The following is a 17956-nucleotide window of genomic DNA, read 5'->3' as shown; positions in this document are numbered from 1 at the left end:
TGCTAAACATTGGCACTGGGCACTGACACACATGTCCTAATATGTTCAAAACTAAAATTAAGACGGCCTTCTCTCCTGATGGTGTATATTCAGAGGTGCTGTATCATGCAGTACTACAAATTAACCTATTTCTTATAAGGCTTCTGTATGATTGTCTTAAACTGGAAAGGGTACCAGAGGTATGCAAAATTTCCATATTAGTAGTAATTTTAAAAATTCTTAAGATATTGCCATGCTGATTGTATGTCATTTAGGCTAATCTGCTTTATCAACACATTTGCTAAAGCACGGGAGAATCTCTTGTGTGTCTAAATTTCAGGAGCATATGTAATGCCTAGGCATTAGGCAGTGTCAGCTTAGATTTAGAAAAAGGCGTTTGATTGATGGTAATCAAGCACTCCAAGGGGTCAACAACACAATTCATAAATATGGAGTTGCAGGTGAATTTATCAATGTCTGGAGGCCTAAGACACCTCCTGATTTTCATCAAGTTCCGCTCTAGTTTCTGAGATTACTGTTACGGCACAGGTTGAATGGCTTGCATGTAGCTACATGTTAATCAAGTGTGTTGATAAGAAATGTCCTCAGATCTTGATCTGTGGATCGGTCTTGTGGAGCATTTGCATAGACCTCAAAGATGACAATGGGTTCATGGACAGCATAGTTGCTCCCTCACCCCAACAGAAAGGGTTGGTATATACTAAGGGAATTAGGTGGAATAACAACAGCTGTGTAGGAGCAACTGCAAACTTCATCTGATCAGATAGCACACCAAGTTAACCAATGAGCAAAAACTGTGCCAGTAGAACCAATTATTCAAGCAGAAGTAAAAGATAAAACTGCAAAAAACTGAACAAGAATACAAAAATGGCCCTGCATATGAGGTGGTGTTTTTTTTTTTTTTTTTTTTTTTTTTTTGGATAGATAAAGTCAAGGTAGCTATAAAATCAATAACAATAAGAAAAGTAACTGGGATTGATGGGATTGTCCCTGAATTTATAAAACACCTGGAGGAAGAAATGATAAAAAAAAAAGATTAACAGATGTTTACTCAAATATACTACATTCAAGGATTGTTCAAAACCACTTCAAAATTTCCAACATTTTAGCAATCTTGAAAACAGGAAAAGCTCCTGGTAACCCAGCTATCTTCCATCCAGTAGCCCTTTTATGCATATGTTACAGATTACTAGAGCACATTCTGTACAAGAGAACAGAAGCAGTTGGCTACACTAATTTTCGACTCTGCTAGGCCAGTTTCAGAAGGAACAGAAGCTACTGTGAGCAGATGCCAGCATCAACCACACTCATAGAGGGAGACTTCCAGAAAGCTCTAAAATCTCTGTCACACTTGTGTACCTGTCTGCAGGGCATGACACAGTTTGCCTTGAAGGCCTTATCCTAAAACTTAAACAGTGCATACCTAGCACATTACTTACAGATATGATTAAAGACATATTAATGAAGTGATCATTCATAGTCACAGTTGTATCCTCCACTAGCAAGTCTACAAAATCAAAATTGGACTTTCCCAAGGACTGGTGCACAGACCACTGCCATTCAATATTTATATCAGCAAGAAACCATCTACCACATATCAGAAATTCATGTATGCAGACACTCTAACCTTTACAACACAAACTAAATTACTTGAAACAAGATCTGAATATTTTCTATAACTATTATAAGAAGTTAAGGTTTTTCCCTAACCCCTACAAAACTGAGGTATTAGGACTTCATTTAAATAACCATCTAGATGTCGAAACAACTAAATGTCACATTCAATGGGAAGAGAGTATGTACAACTTTCATCCTAAATACCTTAGTGTTCTACATCTATACTCTGCAAACCACCATGAGATACATGACAGAGGGTACATCCCATTGTACCAATTATTATGCAGGGAGAATGATTGTTTGAATGCCTCTGTGTGTGCAGTAATTATTGTAACCTTATCCTCATGATAGTAAGTATATCCCTATAGCAATCATTTAAAGCTGATTCTTGAAATTTTGTAAATTGACTTTCTCAGAATAGTTTATGCCTGTCTTCAAGAGCCTGGCATTTCAGTTCCTTCAGTATCTCTGTGACACTCTCCCCTGGATTGAAAAAAACTTGTGACCATTCATGCTGCCCTTCTCTGTATACATTCAATATCCCCTGTTAGTCCTGTCTGGCATGGTTCCCACACACTTAAGCAATAGTCTAGGATGGGTTACATGAGTTATTTGTAAGCAATCTCTGTAGTAAATTTATTGCACTTCCCCAGCATCTTACCAATAAACCGAAGTCTGCCACATGTGATCATTCCATTTCATATCCCTACAAAGTGTTACACCCAGGTATGTATATAAGTTGGTCAGTTCCAACAGTCATTCATTGATATTATAGTCATAGGTAATTAGGTTTCTTTGTTTTGTGAAATCAACAGCTTTACATTTCTGAACATTTAGAGCAAGTTGCCAATCTCTGCACCATGTTGAAATCTTACCAAGATCTGACTAAATATTTATGCAACTTCTGTCAGGTAGTACTTCATTATAGATAACTGCATCATCTGCAAAAAGTCAGATTTTACTATTAATATTGTCTGCAAGGTCATTAATGTACAACATGAATGAAAGGGTCACAACACACTTCCCTGGGGCACAGCTGAAGTTACATTTACATCTGACACTGACTCTCCATCTAAGATAACATGTTGTGTCCTCCTTACCAAAAAGTCCTCAATCCAGTCACAAATTTCACTTGATACCCCATATGATCATACTTTTGACAACAAGCGTAGGTGCAGTAAGGAGTCAAACACTTTTTGGAAATCAAGAAACACTGCATCCACCTGATTTCCTTGATCTAAAGCTTTCAGTATGTCTTGTGAGAAAGGTGTAAGTTGGGTTTCACATGATTGATGTTTTCGAAAACCATGGTGGTTGGCATTGAGGAAGTTATTCTGTTCAAGATACCTCATTATGTTTCAGCTCAGAATATGTTATAAGATTCTACAACAAGCCAATGTCAAGTTTATTGGACAGTAGTTTTATGGATCATTTCTGCTAGCCTTCTTATAAACAGGTGAGACCTGTGCCTTTTTCCAAGAACTGGGCATGGTTTTTTTGTTCAAGAGATCTATGATAGATTATAGTGAGAAGAGGGGGCTAACTCAGCCACAAATTCAGTATAGAATCTGACAGCGATTCCATTGGGTCCTGGAGCTTTGTTCAGTTTTAACAATTTCAGCTGTTTCTGAACACCACTGACACTAATACTTATTTCATTCATCTTTTCAGTTGTACAAGGATTAAATTGGGGCAGTTCTCCTAGATTTTCCTTTGTAAAGGAACATTTGAAAATGGAGTCAAGCATTTGAGTTTTTGCTTTGTTACCATCAATTTCAGTTCCTGTCTCATTTGCTAGGGACTGGACACTAAATTTGGTGCCACTAACAGCCTTTACATGTGACCAAAATTTCTTTGGGTTTTGTGGAAGATCATTTGACAATATTATGCAACGGTAGTCATTGAAGGAATCATGCATTGCTCTTTTGATAGCCAAATGTGTTTCATTCAGCAGCTCTCTGTCTACAGCCCTACACTTTGTTTTACACCTGTTGTCAGCAATCTCTTTAGAAGTTTCTTTATAGTGATTGTATTCCATTGTGAACTGTACTACTGGGTACATATCTATCCAGTGCATGCTCAACTATTCTTTAAACTTAAGCCAGACATCCTCTACATGCTCCTGACCTGTGCTGAAAGTTTCAAGTTCCTCGTTGAGACAAGACATTACTGGTTTTTTTATCTAGTTTACTGAACATATATATCTTTCTGATTGTTTTAATTGTCCTTTTTACTTTGGTAATCATTGTTGCTGCAGCCATGTTGTAGTCACTGATACCAGTTTCAATGTGGCCATCAAAGAAGTCAGGTCTATTTGTTGCCATTAGATCCAATATATTTCCATCATAAGTGGGGTCCCTAACTAACTGTTCTAGATAGTTCTCAGAAGAGAAGGCATTTATAAAGTTTCAAAAGATATCTTATCACACCTACGACTAACAAAATTGTAATTTTCCCAATTAATTATTGCTGATTAAAGTCTCCACTTATGATTACAATATGATTGGGAAACTTACATACAGGTGTACTGAGGTTTTCTCTGAAGTTTTTGATTACATCAGGAGATGGGTCTGGTGAGCAATAGAAGGATTCAGTTATCATTTTATGTCCACCCCTGATACTGAGCCTTGCCCTAATGATCTGATTTGATTTGATTTTTATTGTTGTAGAGACCTCAGAGATCATCTCAGGCATTACGAAAGTCAACATTACACAGTATAAATGTTACAAAAATAATTACAAAAACTAGAAAAATATTATACAATATAAATATTACACAAATAATTATAGTACCTTCACACACACATACAAAACAGAGAAACTTCTGGTACAAATTGATATTGCATAGTAAACTTAGCCAATTAAAGACTTACTCAGATATAGAAGCATATGCGAAGTGATCACATAAAGTGTAGTCATATGATATTATTTGCTTCTCTTAAAAATTCATCTGTTTCATAAATGCTGAGCACAAGAAGAATTTTTTTTTTTTTCTTTTTTTTTTTTAAAAAAATTGCAAGATCCCTGATATTTTGGAGTATGCCATTAAAAAATTTTATGGACTTTTATAGGAAGTACTTTTGTGTATGTTTATAGTTACAATGGAAAGAAACTATGTCCTGCTTGTTTCTTGTGTTATAATTATGTCACATGTCATACTGTTGATAGCTGGAATAGTTTTCCTTAATATGCATTACACACTGTAGTATAGATATTGATGGTAGGGTCATAGTCTGTAATTTTTTAAAGCTTGGCCTACAGGGAGCTCTGGGTGCCAAGTTACATATCAGTCTTATTGCCTTCTTTTGTAGTTTGAAGACATTAGCTGCCTTGCTTTGAGGTCCCCACAGTATTGTGCCATAGGAAATGTGACTGTGTATTAAAGCAAAATAAACCATTCTAAGTACTGGCACATTTAGACAAAGATGAAGCTTCCTTAGAGCAAATATCCCTTTGCTAATGTTGCTTCCCACTCTTTCTATATGGCTGCCCCAGGATAATTTTGAATTAATTGAGATTCCAAGGAAATTAACAGCATTTGAACTCTGCTCAAATTCAATGTTATTATTCCACGATACATACAGGTCTTGTATTTTTTTTTTTCGGTTGACACAAAGGTTATTAGCTTTACATCAATTTTCAACTTTGACAGTGCACTGATCTGCTTCATATTTCACCTTCTGTGCTGTTTCTACAGCTATACAGACTGCAAGATCATCTGAAAATAAGTAAATCCTAGTTGACAGTCCAACCGTGTTACTTGGTAAGTCATTTATATAAATAATAAATAGAATTGGGCCAAATACAGAACCTTGTGGGACACCCATGCCCACAGGTAAGTAATCTGATTCTGCACCATTAAAAACCACCTTCTGCAATGTATCACTTAGATAAGATTTTATCAGTTCCAGAGCACTTCCTGTAAAGCCATAGAATTGCAGTTTGTTCAATAAGATTTCATGAGACACAATGTCAAAAGCCTTTGATAAATCAAAGAGTTTATTCTGAACCACTACCTTGCTTTCTAGTTACTTCACACACTGTGTTAAAAGTGATAAGTCAGATTTAACAGTTCCTAACCCTGATCTGAAGCCAAATTGACTATCAGTGAAGATTTTGTTTTCTTCAAAGTATTTTACTATTTGATTATTTAGTATAGTTTCTATCACTTTAGACAAGTTTGGCACAACTGAAACAGGGCTAAAATTATCACAACTTGAGAGGCTGCCTTTTTTGTGTATTCGAGTGACTTTAACAAACTTTAGTGCCTTTGGGAACTGAGCCTCCAATATACATGTGTTTACTACATGTGTTATCAATTCTAGCAATTGAACTGAGTCACACTTTAACATGGCTGAACTTAAACCATAAACATCATTACTGAAACTGTTCTTCATTTTCTTCAGTATATTAGTAACATCCTGTACCTTGACCAGTTTAAAGCTAAATGTACTTTCCGGCTTTGTGGTGTTTCTGATATGCAGCTTCAATTTCTAACTCAGTGGATTTGAGTTTTTTGTCTACTGCAACAAATTCACCACATCCATTTCCCATTTGCCTATGCTTTTGATAAAACCTTCAGTTTTCCACAAAAATCTCATTGCTATCAATTTCAGGTTTCAACCAGCTTTCTGTACCTAGTATTATGTGAGCTTCACTGCTTTTCATGAGTACTTCAAACTCTGGCACTGTGTTGCAAATGCTTTGGCAGTTTACCACTAAGATTTTGATGCTCTCACCTGTGGGAGGCATTTGTTTTCATCTTACTCTGATACTTCTGGGTTTCCTACAGCCTTTGTCATCTGGAATGGATGGAGAGTCACCTACTCTAAAAAAATCTTGTGTGCTCCCCATACATAGTCAACTAACTGAGTAGCGGCCTCTGATGTGTAGTGCACACCTGATCTATTTAAGGGGATCCTACTGTTCTCAACCCTATGGCGCAAGTCCAGGAAGTCACAGTCTAGTTCATCACAGAACTTTTAAAGTCTCTGGTTCAGTCCTGCTACTTGACTGAGAACCAAAGGGCCATGATAAGTTCTGGGGACAATACTGCAAATTGTGAGCTTCATTGAAACTGCATGCACAAGGCTGGTCTTCTCAACCTTATCTACCAATAGCGGTAATGACCCAAGAATCACTTCAAAGCCCACATGAGAGGCATACTTTGTTACAACATCGCCAAAATTTGCAGTTGGTTGCACCCTGTTCCCTCAATGGTTGCTGGAATAGTCTGTTCAACATGCTGAATGAGGCCCCTAGTAGTATACACTGAGTGCACCTTGTGTCCTTCCCTGTCCCTTGCTGCCATTTTTCTAAGGGGTACCATCATTCGCCATTTGTTTGAACTACTGGTGATTGATAAAGCCCTACCCTTTTGCGTTTGCCTTCTCCTGACACCAGACAAAACAGGTTTCCCCAAAACAGGTGGAGTGAGTCCCACTGGCTCAGTTTCAGTGAAATAGAGCACCTAAATTTGTTGTTTAAGAGGATTGGTACAATACTCTGAGTCCTCTGTGGTCCCTGTCCACCCAGTACAGGACACCTAGATCTATAATTGGCATGTGACTAGCAGTAAAGTGGATGGGTAATGACAGATCCTGTACTCTCTGCAGAGGAGGCAGGATCCACAGGAGAGGATAGTACTTGAGGTACCTGTGGGCCACACAGATAACCACACAGTTGAGTGTCCCACAAACCAAACCAACCTCTGGTACAGGTATCTCAGGTATCTGGTACAGGTATCACAGGTACATGACTCTCGGGAGCTCTTCCAACACACCGATTTAGAGCAGCTGTCAATCATTTCATAGTGGTCAGAGTGATTTCCAACTGCTTACAAATGTCAACCAGCTCATCCCATGTTTAAGAACAACATTCACAGTGGGGCTGCATTTTGGCTGATGCAATGTATTACAAGGCAGTGAACAAAGGAATTTAAATTAAATCTGCAGATTATCTTTTCATCTGTTGAGCTAAAAAGTTGCTAATTCCGTATAAGAATTGAAGCAGACACACAAAACAAGGTTTCTATTAAGGCAACACAAAATAGCTGCTTTCAATATTTGGTACTTCAGTACTTCTGGATTGTTCATTATCATACAAGGAAAACCTTGAATGTGAAAGCCAAACAATTAAAACTGAGACCAACATGGTTAAGACACGTCTGGGACAATGCGGGGAGCATGAACAAGAATTTTTCTCCCAGGAACAATTGCTATGGTCTATTTGACCACAGAATATTGTGCTCCCATGTGGTTCTAAAGCTCACACATTAAAAATATTCGATGCACAACTGAATGAAACCACGAGGATAACAACTGGTACTTAAAATTTACCACAACACCATGGTTACCTGTGCTCAGCAACATTGCACCACCTGAGCTAAGACAAGTACAGGCAGCTTTGCAAGAGTGGAAGAAATTCCATGACCCTGACTGACTGCAAAACTCCTAATCCATGTGGGCACAAATGACCCATACAAAGTCAGGTGAAGTCCTGGCAACCAGCCTGAGAAAATATCACACAGCCACCCTTTGATGTTAGTGTAGAATGGAAGACAAGGTGAACAACAAGCATCAACCACTTGTTGTTGTTGTTGTTGTTGTCTTCAGTCCTGAGACTGGTTTGATGCAGCTCTCCATGCTACTCTATCCTGTGCAAGCTTCTTCATCTCCCAGTACTTACTGCAACCTACATCCTTCTGAATCTGCTTAGTGTATTCATCTCTTGGTCTCCCTCTACGATTTTTACCCTCCACACTGCCCTCTAATGCTAAATTGGTGATCCCTTGATGCCTCAGAACATGTCCTACCAACTGGTCCCTTCTTCTTTTCAAGTTGTGCCACAAACTCCTCTTCTCCCCAATTCTATTCAATACCTCCTCATTACTTATGTGATCTACCCATCTAATCTTCAGCATTCTTCTGTAGCACCACATTTCAAAAGCTTCTATTCTCTTCTTGTCCAAACTATTTGTCATCCATGTTTCACTTCCATACATGGCTACACTCCATACAAATACTTTCAGAAACGACTTCCTGACACTTAAATCAATACTCGATGTTAACAAATTTCTCTTCTTCAGAAACGCTTTCCTTGCCATTGCCAGTCTACATTTTATATCCTCTCTACTTCGACCATCATCAGTTATTTTCCTTCCCAAATAGCAAAACTCCTTTACCACTTTAAGTGTCTCATTTCCTAATCCAATTCCCTCAGCATCACCCGACTTGATTCGACTACATTCCATTATCCTCGTTTTGCTTTTGTTGATGTTCATCTTATATCCTCCTTTCAAGACACTGTCCATTCCGATCAACAGCTCTTCCAAGTCCTTTGCTGTCTCTGACAGAACTACAATGTCATCGGCGAACCTCAAAGTTTTTATTAATTCTCCATGGACTTTAATACCCACTCCAAATTTTTCTTTTGCTTCCTTTATTGCCTGCTCAATATACAGATTGAATAACATCGGGGACAGGTTACAACCCTGTCTCACTCCCTTCCCAACCAGTGCTTCCCTTTCATGCCCCTCACCTCTTATAACTGCCATCTGTTTCTGTACAAATTGTAAATAGCCTTTCACTCCCTTTATTTTACCCCTGCCACCTTCAGAATTTGAAAGAGAGTATTCCAATCAACATTGTCAAAAGCTTTCTCTAAGTCTACAAATGCTAGAAATGTAGGTTTGCCTTTCCTTAATCTATTTTCTAAGATGAGTCATAGGGTCAGTATTGCCTCGCGTGTTCCAACATTTTGCGGAATCCAAACCGATCTTCGCCGAGGTCGGCTTCTACCAGTTTTTCCATTCATCTGTAAAGAATACGCATTAGTATTTTGCAGCTGTGACTTAAGAAACTGATAGTTCGGTAATTTTCACATCTGTCAACACCTGCTTTCTTTGGGATTGGAATTATTATATTCTTCTTGAAGTCTGAGGGTATTTCGCCTGTCTCATACATCTGGCTCACCAGACGGTAGAGTTTTGTCAGGACTGGCTCTCCCAAGGCCGTCAGTAGTTCCAATGGAATGTTGTCTACTCCCGGGGCCTTGCTTCGACTCAGGTCTTTCAGTGCTCTGTCAAACTCTTCACACAGTATCGTATCTCCTATTTCATCTTCTTCTACATCCTCATCCATTTCCATAATATTGTCCTCAAGTGCATTGCCCTTGTATAAACCCTCCATATACTCCCTCCACCTTTCTGCTTTCCCTTCTTTGCTTAGAACTGGGTTTCCATCTGAGCTCTTGATATTCATACAAGTGGCTCTCTTTTCTCCAAAGGTCTCTTTAATTTTCCTGTAGGCAGTATCTATCTTACCCCTAGTGAGATAAGCCTCTAAATCCTTACATTTGTTCTCTAGCCATCCCTGATTAGCCATTTTGCACTTCCTGTCGATCTCATTTTTGAGACATTTGTATTCCCTTTTGCCTGCTTCATTTACTGCATTTTTATATTTTCTCCTTTCATCAATTAAATTCAATATTTCTTCTGTTACCCAAGGATTTCTACTAGCCCTCGTCTTTTTACCTACTTGATCCTCTGCTGCCTTCACTACTTCATCCCTTAGAGCTACCCATTCTTCTTCTACTGTATTTCTTTCCCCCATTCCTGTCAATTGTTCCCTGATGCTCTCCCTGAAACTCTGTACAACCTCTGGTTTAGTCAGTTTATCCAGGTCCCATCTCCTTAAATTCCTACCTTTTTGCAGTTACTTCAGTTTTAATCTACAGTTCATAACCAATAGATTGTGGTCAGAGTCCACATCTGCCCCTGGAAATGTCTTACAATTTAAAACCTGGTTCCTAAATCTCTGTCTTACCATTATATAATCTATCTGATACCTTCTAGTATCTCCAGGATTCTTCCACGTATACAACCTTCTTTTATGATTCTTGAACCAAGTGTTAGCTATAATTAAGTTATGCTCTGTGCAAAATTCTACCAGACAGCTTCCTCTTTCATTTCTCTCTCCCAATTCATATTCACCCACTATGTTTCCTTCTCTCCCTTTTCCTACTCTCAAATTCCAGTCACCCATGACTATTAAATTTTCGTCTCCCTTCACTACCTGAATAATTTCTTTTATCTCATCATACATTTCATCAATTTCTTCATCATCTGCAGAGCTAGTTGGCATATAAACTTGTACTACTGTAGTAGGCGTGGGCTTTGTGTCTATCTTGGCCACAATAATGCGTTCACTTTGCTGTTGGTAGTAGCTTACCTGCACTCCAGTTTTTTTATTCATTATTAAACCTACTCCTGCATTACCCCTATTTGATTTTGTATTCATAATCCTGTATTCACTTGACCAAAAGTGTTGTTCCTCCTGCCACCGAACTTCACTAATTCCCAATATATCTAACTTCAACCTATCCATTTCCCTTTTTAAATTTCCTAACCTACCTGCCCGATTAAGGGATCTGAAATTCCACGCTCCAATCTGTAGAACGCCAGTTTTCTTTCTCCTGATAAAAACGTCCTCTTGAGTAGTCCCCGCCCGGAGATCCGAATGGGGGACTATTTTACCTCCGGAATATTTTACCCAAGAGGACGCCATCATCATTTAACCATACAGTAAAGCTGCATGCCCTTGGGAAAAATTACGGCTGTAGTTTCCCCTTGCTTTCAGCCGTTCGCAGTACCAGCACAGCAAGGCCGTTTTGGTTAGTGTTGCAAGGCCAGATCAGTCAATCATCCAGACTGTTGCCCCTGGAACTACTGAAAAGGCTGCTGCCCCTCTTCAGGAACCACACATTTGTCTGGCCTTTCAACAGATACCCCTCCATTGTGGTTGCACCTACAGTACATCCATCTGTATCGCTGAGGCACGCAAGCCTCCCCACCAACGGCAAGGTCCATGGTTCATGGGGGTAGGATGTTAGATATTGTAAATTCCAACCAAGAGTATCAAAATAAAATAAAATAAAATAAAATAAAATAAAAAATAAATAAATGTGTGGACGAGACTGAACAGAATAAGGATGGGCCAGTCCAAGTGCAATTCCATGAAAGATAGGTAGGACATTACAATTTCTGTATGTGTGGCTGTGGGGAATTTGGCCACACTATAGACCGCATAATTCAAGAGTGCCCAACAAGGAAGTATGAAGGACCTTTGAGAGATCTGATCAAAGCAAAATTCTGAAATTACCTAGTCGATGCATTGTTCATAGAAATATAATATGAAATTACACAACTTCTAGTAATGTATGTTGTATTCTTATGGTTTTATATTTGTATATTTTAATATCCTATGCAATGTTACTCTGTATTGCCATTCAGTAAATAAATAAATAGCTGCCTATCCACATGATCTGTTGGTAGTGGTTTCTGCCAACTCTAGAGCTGTTAAAGGAACATGCATGTGGTGCCCTTGATGAAATGCAACAATGGTATAGGAATAATATATTAACTGTTGCTACCATCAAGACTAACTATATAGTCCTGAAGAAGAAATTTCATTAAACACAAACCTAATTATTCAGTTAGGAGAAGCTGCTATTACTAGGCAGGCAGTGTGGTTTTATCTTGATGTATAATTAGATGAGAGGCATAATTTCTTTCATTTCATAAATTCAACAGCAGAGGGAGCTCATAAAGCAGTGGACAAATGAGTCACTGGAGGGACAGTTGGACAGCATGTGATAACAGATTATCATTATACTCTACTCACTGCCATTCCTTCCTACATAGTCAAGAGTAATTCTCTTACACTTGTTATAAAATTATCTTGGAGTATACAGTGGAGCATGCTACTGTGACTAACAGGAATTCTTGTAACCATCCCATTGTATTCATTACTAGTCATATTGACTTTATTGACAGGTATCAAGTGGCTCCATAGTGATAAAGAATTTGAGTTGGACAAATTCCAGAGTGTAAGTGACGATGAAATTGCGTTTGACTGTACTTTGTAAAAACCATATTAGGCCTGAAGTAGGTCATGCAGTCCATGCAGAATGATTGTTTTAGTTTCTGAACTTTGGGAACTGACAGACATTCCAAGCTGTGGCCTCACAATGTTGGGGCATCAAGGTGATTTGCTACATATGCACATCTGAGAAGAATCATTGATAGTAAATGTGAGAGCAAAAGCGGTGTGAATGATGTATTTATTTGTAATACGTATTTGATAGAGATTGCACCAGTTGACACTCTCTACAGTGTACATCACTGATTTCAAACAGCAGCCCTTGTGTCATCACCATTGCACACCACACCACAGTCACAGCCATAGATTATGCTGGCATCTGAAGTAACAGTGATGACTATCAAAAATGATCTTAGAAAGCATGCTTGAAACAGATTTCACTTCAGTATTATTCAGTCGATGCTTAAGCCTCTTGTTGCTTGCAATGTTAGGTGAAAATAAACCATGGTATTAGTTGCCATGCAGGAAGTTTATGATTATGGTGAAATGGATTGTGTTTGTACCTAATGTAAGAGATAGAACAGTCACTAATCCTACAGGTAAAGTCCCTGCTGGTGTATTAGCAGATATGATGTCTTTCCCGGACACTTTTATAACCAGTGAGGTGGTTAACAGGAATTTATTTCTCAGTTATATCCATATACGTTCAATCAATCAATCTATCTCTTTATTCATCCATTAACAATGTACATTGTATAGATGTAGTCAATTACAATATATGAGGGTTGGAACTTAAATAGTGGCAACTATTTATTCACAACTCATACAAAAGGGTTACATGTTTCTACCTGTTACTGTCCTTCAAAGTAGTCACCAGTGTTGTGTAGAACCCGTTGCCAGCTATGTGGAAGGCATAGTTTACCGTTAGCAGAGCCTGTTCTGTTGATGGTGCGAATGGACCAGTCTATTGCCTGTCGAATCTCTGGAACAGTTCTGAAGCAAATGCCATGAAGTGGTTCTTTCATCTTCAGACTCAAATCAAATTCACAAGGACTTAAGTCGTATTACTGTTCATTTTTGGAGCATCACCTGTGGCAAGCTTTGTGAAAGAAGCGGCGACACTTTCTGCACAACCCACCCATCATTTTGCACAACAATGCGTGGGTGCATACATCACAAGCTGTGGTTGCTCTGTTCGGTCGATGGGACTGGGAAGTACTGTACCAGCCACCATACTCCCTGGACTTAAGTCCTTGTGACTTTGATTTGTTTCCAAAGATGAAGGAACCACTTTGTGGTATTCACTTCAGAACTGTTCCAGAGATTTGACAGGCAGTAGACTGCTCCATTTGCACCATAAACAGAACAGGCTCTAGTAACGGTATACTACGCCTTCCACATCACTGGCAATGGGTTCTACACAATGCTGGTGACTACTTTGAAGGACAGTAACAAGTGCAAAAATGTAACTTTTGTATGAGTTGTGAATAAATAGTTGCCACTATTTAAGTTCCAACCCTCATAATTTCTTATATTTAATTTGTTTAAAAAACTTGGATAATAAATACAAATATTTTATATCTGTATATATAAATAATATTACTTTTCCATATTCAGGTATTCTTCCATGTTATAAAAACTATGTGGCCAGTAAAAATTGTTTAAGTTCTACCTTGAATTTATGAAATTCTTTAACTTTCTTTATTGTAGCAGGTAATGCACTAAAAAGTATTTTGGGCTGATAGTTTACACTTTTTTGGTAGAGCGCTCTTCTGTGAAAATAATCTCTTTGAAAATTCCTGGTGAGTTTTCAGAAAGCAGACATATTCATAGATGCATAAGCTAGAAAGAGTCATTATTTTAAATTCTCTCTACAGGGAACCCCTTTCATTATTCTAATAGCCATTTTTGAAGTTTGAAAGCTTGTTTTGCCATACCTGTATTTCCCCAGAAGATCACACCATATCTAAGCAAACTGTTTGTATAAGCATAATGGGCACACAGCAATGATTCAGTGTTGCAAAAGTCCCGACACTTTCTTAGCACATAGCAGCATTTACTTAGTTTTTTACTCCAAACTTCTAGATGCTTTTCCCATATCAAGTGCTCATCCACCCATATATGTAGGAATTTTGTGTATGGAGCTTGTGCAATAACATAGTTCCCTAACTCAGCTTTTACTCCTCTTCTAGCTTTACTTTTAATATTACTGAAATTCATCAATATCGTTTTAGCTTTATTTATGACCAAAGCATTATTGCTAAACCATTTTCCTGTCTCATTTATTGCCCTAGAGACACTCTGCTGCTGATTATCTTCGGTGTATCCTTTTATGAAAATGCTAGTGTCATCAGCGAACATCACCATTTCTGCAACTGTCAGATGGCCTGGCAAATCTTTTATATACACCAAGAACAACAGAGGGCCTAACATGGAACCCTAGCTAGTTTTTTAAAGATACTCTTTGCCTTCTTTGCGTATTTGCACTTTCTGTTGTCTATCAGAGAGATAAGACTTGAACCATTTGAAGGCAAGTCCCCAGACTCCATAAAATTCTAGTTTCATAAGCAATAATCCACGGCTGATTAGACCAGACACTTTAGATAAATCTAAGATATCTCGCAGCTTAATTCATTCTTGTCCAAGGCATTTAGGACCATTTTCAAGAATTGGAAGACTTCCGTTTCTGTGGGTCTGTTCTTTCAAAACCCTTTTTGAGTATTAGTCAGTATTTGATTTTTATTCAGGAAGTCAGCTAACCTTTCATACATTACTCTTTGAATTACTTTAGAAAAACCTGACAATACTGTCACTGGCCTATAAGTATTTATGTCAGCTGTACTATCCTTTTTGTGAAGTGTCAGTTAGATGAGTATCTATACTGGAAAAACTATATTTGATTACCTTGTCTGGAATTCCATCAATACGAGAAGACATTTTATTTTTTAGTTTATTAATAGCATTTCTAATTTCACATTCTGTTACTGGGTACAGAAACATTGTCTTTTCACAGTTGGTACTTTTATGTTTTTGTTGTTTGAATTGCACAGACTTTTAATTAGGTTTGGTGCTATGTTCACATAATGTTCATTGAATATACTGGCTATCTGTTGAGCATCTTCTGTCATTTTACCCTTAATTTTAGTTGATTTTACATTTTCCTATGTTATTGTTTATAACCTTCCAAATCGATTTTGATTTATTGCTTCCCTTGTTAATGTATGAATCATTCCTTAGCCTTTTTGCCACCTGTAAAACTTTCCTATAGACCCTTCTAATTTTCCTATATTATGGTTTTATTACTGTATTTATTTTAGCATGTTTGCTTAGGTTTCTAAGGGAGATTGCTCATTTTTTAATCCCTTGTGTTACCCATGCATTTGTCTTCTCACTGACTTTCTTTTTAATAGGAATGCCACATCTTAGCAATACTTATAACCAGTAAGAAAACTGTCATACTTTTTGTCTACATCATCAGTTTATTCTATGTCCCACTGCACTCTTTTTAGCATACTATTAAAAACCCTTATGTTGTTTGCATTAATAAGTCTTCTTTGTACATATTTTTCAGTGACTGTGCATTTCTTATTGTTCTCATTCCTTGCCATAATTTTGAAAGCCATATGGTCAGAAAAGCCCATATTGGTACTTCAATATTGTACTCACAGCACAGAAACCTCCTTAAAATTACAGTTTAAAATTACTTCCAGCTCACACATTTTGTTGCTTAGTCCTTGTACATTCTGATACATCAAAGTCAAGCCACCTAGATTTGGTGCACAGCTCACCTTAGTGTCCCTTTCAGGCTGCTTGGTACAAAAACATCCTTCAAGCAATCTAAATTGCCAATACAAGATAATTTATTTACTATACTAAATATTTTTTGGGCCAACAGTCTCTTTCCTAATACACCTAGCCCTTGACCATGTCTTGTATGGAAAGTTCTCAATCAGTTACATTTGTCAGAGGGTTGATGGTTACAACTGATACATTCCTTAATGTCTAAGAGAATTACATTTTTAAACTGTTTGCAAATTGTTTCAAAATACTTGTTAGCTTTGGTTACACATGGTTCTCTGTTTACACATGATGATTCAATTAAATCATAACCATGAGGATTTTAAATAATATAACATTTGTGTTTGTTAACTTACCCAGTATTGTCTTCAGAGCTGTTGTTGCTGCAGCTGTTTCATTATGGTATATATCATTGGAACACCTATGAGACCTGCAAAGTTACCCCATTGACAAATTACTGCAGTTTTCAGTGTTGGTGAGGGTCTGGTTGAATCTTGCTACAGGTTTTGCTATGCCTTCAGTTTTAATGGGTTTATATGTATTGTAGTTGTCAGGGTGGATTCTGATGTGTGTTGTTTTTCTTTTGGTATTTCTTGACTCTGTGTTCCATCTTGTTCTTTATCTGTTGCGTTTGATACGTTGTTTATTTTACTCGAGTTCAAAACAGGCACCATCAAATCTGGGATGCTGCAAGATTTTTTGCTGTGGTTTTTATTAGCTGATTAAAATTCACCTGCACTTTTTGTTCCACAGTCCATGTTGTTCTGTTTATTGTGTTTAGCTTCAGATGTGACTATGTGAATTTAATTATCTTCAGGTCCATTGTAATCGGGTATGTTAGTTTGCTCTCATCTGCTCCATACTATTTAATTTTGCTTCCTTTAATTTTTCACTGTAGCTACTTATCCACACATATTTGTAATAGGTATGCAGTTGAATAAAGAAGTTATGAACGACATCTCCTGTCTTGGAGCTCAGAATTGTTTAGAAAATTAGCCACATTTTACATTACCAGATGATGGTCTCCTGTGTATACAGCAAGATAAATAAAAAAAAGTTTGTTTCCATGAAAATATCATCACAATAACACTGCTTTTGGATAATGATTTTATTTGTTTTAATTTAGCAAGGACACTGATAACCATGCTGCTTAGAGCTCAAAAATTAACATCATTTTAACAATCTCATGTGAAAATCCTTATTGTTGCATTATGCAATAAATGTTCTTTTCTTGAGTATTGGCTGTAAGTGTGCTGAACATCCCTCTCCCCCTCCCTCCACATACACATCTTAACAAAATGGGATTCCATTAACCCACTTCAGATGAAGAAGAAGCTGCAAAAAAGAAAAAAACTACAGTGTTGCCACTCATCTTACCTCAAAGAATTTTGACTAGGCTTGCATGAAATTTAAAATAATTATGTTAGGCCTTTTATTGAGAAAAAAAAAAAAAAAAAAAAAAAAAAAAAAAAAAAAAAAAAAAAAAAAAAAGACAACTTCTAGAGTGTCCCTACTTCAGCCCATCATTTTGCAGAAGAAACAAAACCTACAAAACTGTTACATTTAGATATGTAAAATAAGGGAAAGGCAACCACACACCTATAGTGGACAGTTGTGTGGAGCATACAATCACTTAACAGAAAACAGTATTCACCAACAGA

General features: G+C 37.5%; 1 protein-coding gene across 1 annotated transcript in view; it reads left to right on the top strand.

The window, feature by feature from the left end:
* The window catches only part of LOC124803008 (ATP-binding cassette sub-family C member Sur), a 415616-nt gene that overhangs the window by 329492 nt on the left and 68168 nt on the right, over positions 1-17956 (top strand). The gene's annotated exons all lie outside the window — the stretch shown is intronic.

The sequence above is a fragment of the Schistocerca piceifrons genome, chromosome 1, assembly GCF_021461385.2.
Source record: "Schistocerca piceifrons isolate TAMUIC-IGC-003096 chromosome 1, iqSchPice1.1, whole genome shotgun sequence".
In the NCBI taxonomy this organism is placed as follows: domain Eukaryota; kingdom Metazoa; phylum Arthropoda; class Insecta; order Orthoptera; family Acrididae; genus Schistocerca; species Schistocerca piceifrons.
Note: the sequence above shows the minus strand (reverse complement) of the source record. Positions and strands in the feature narration are given on the sequence as shown.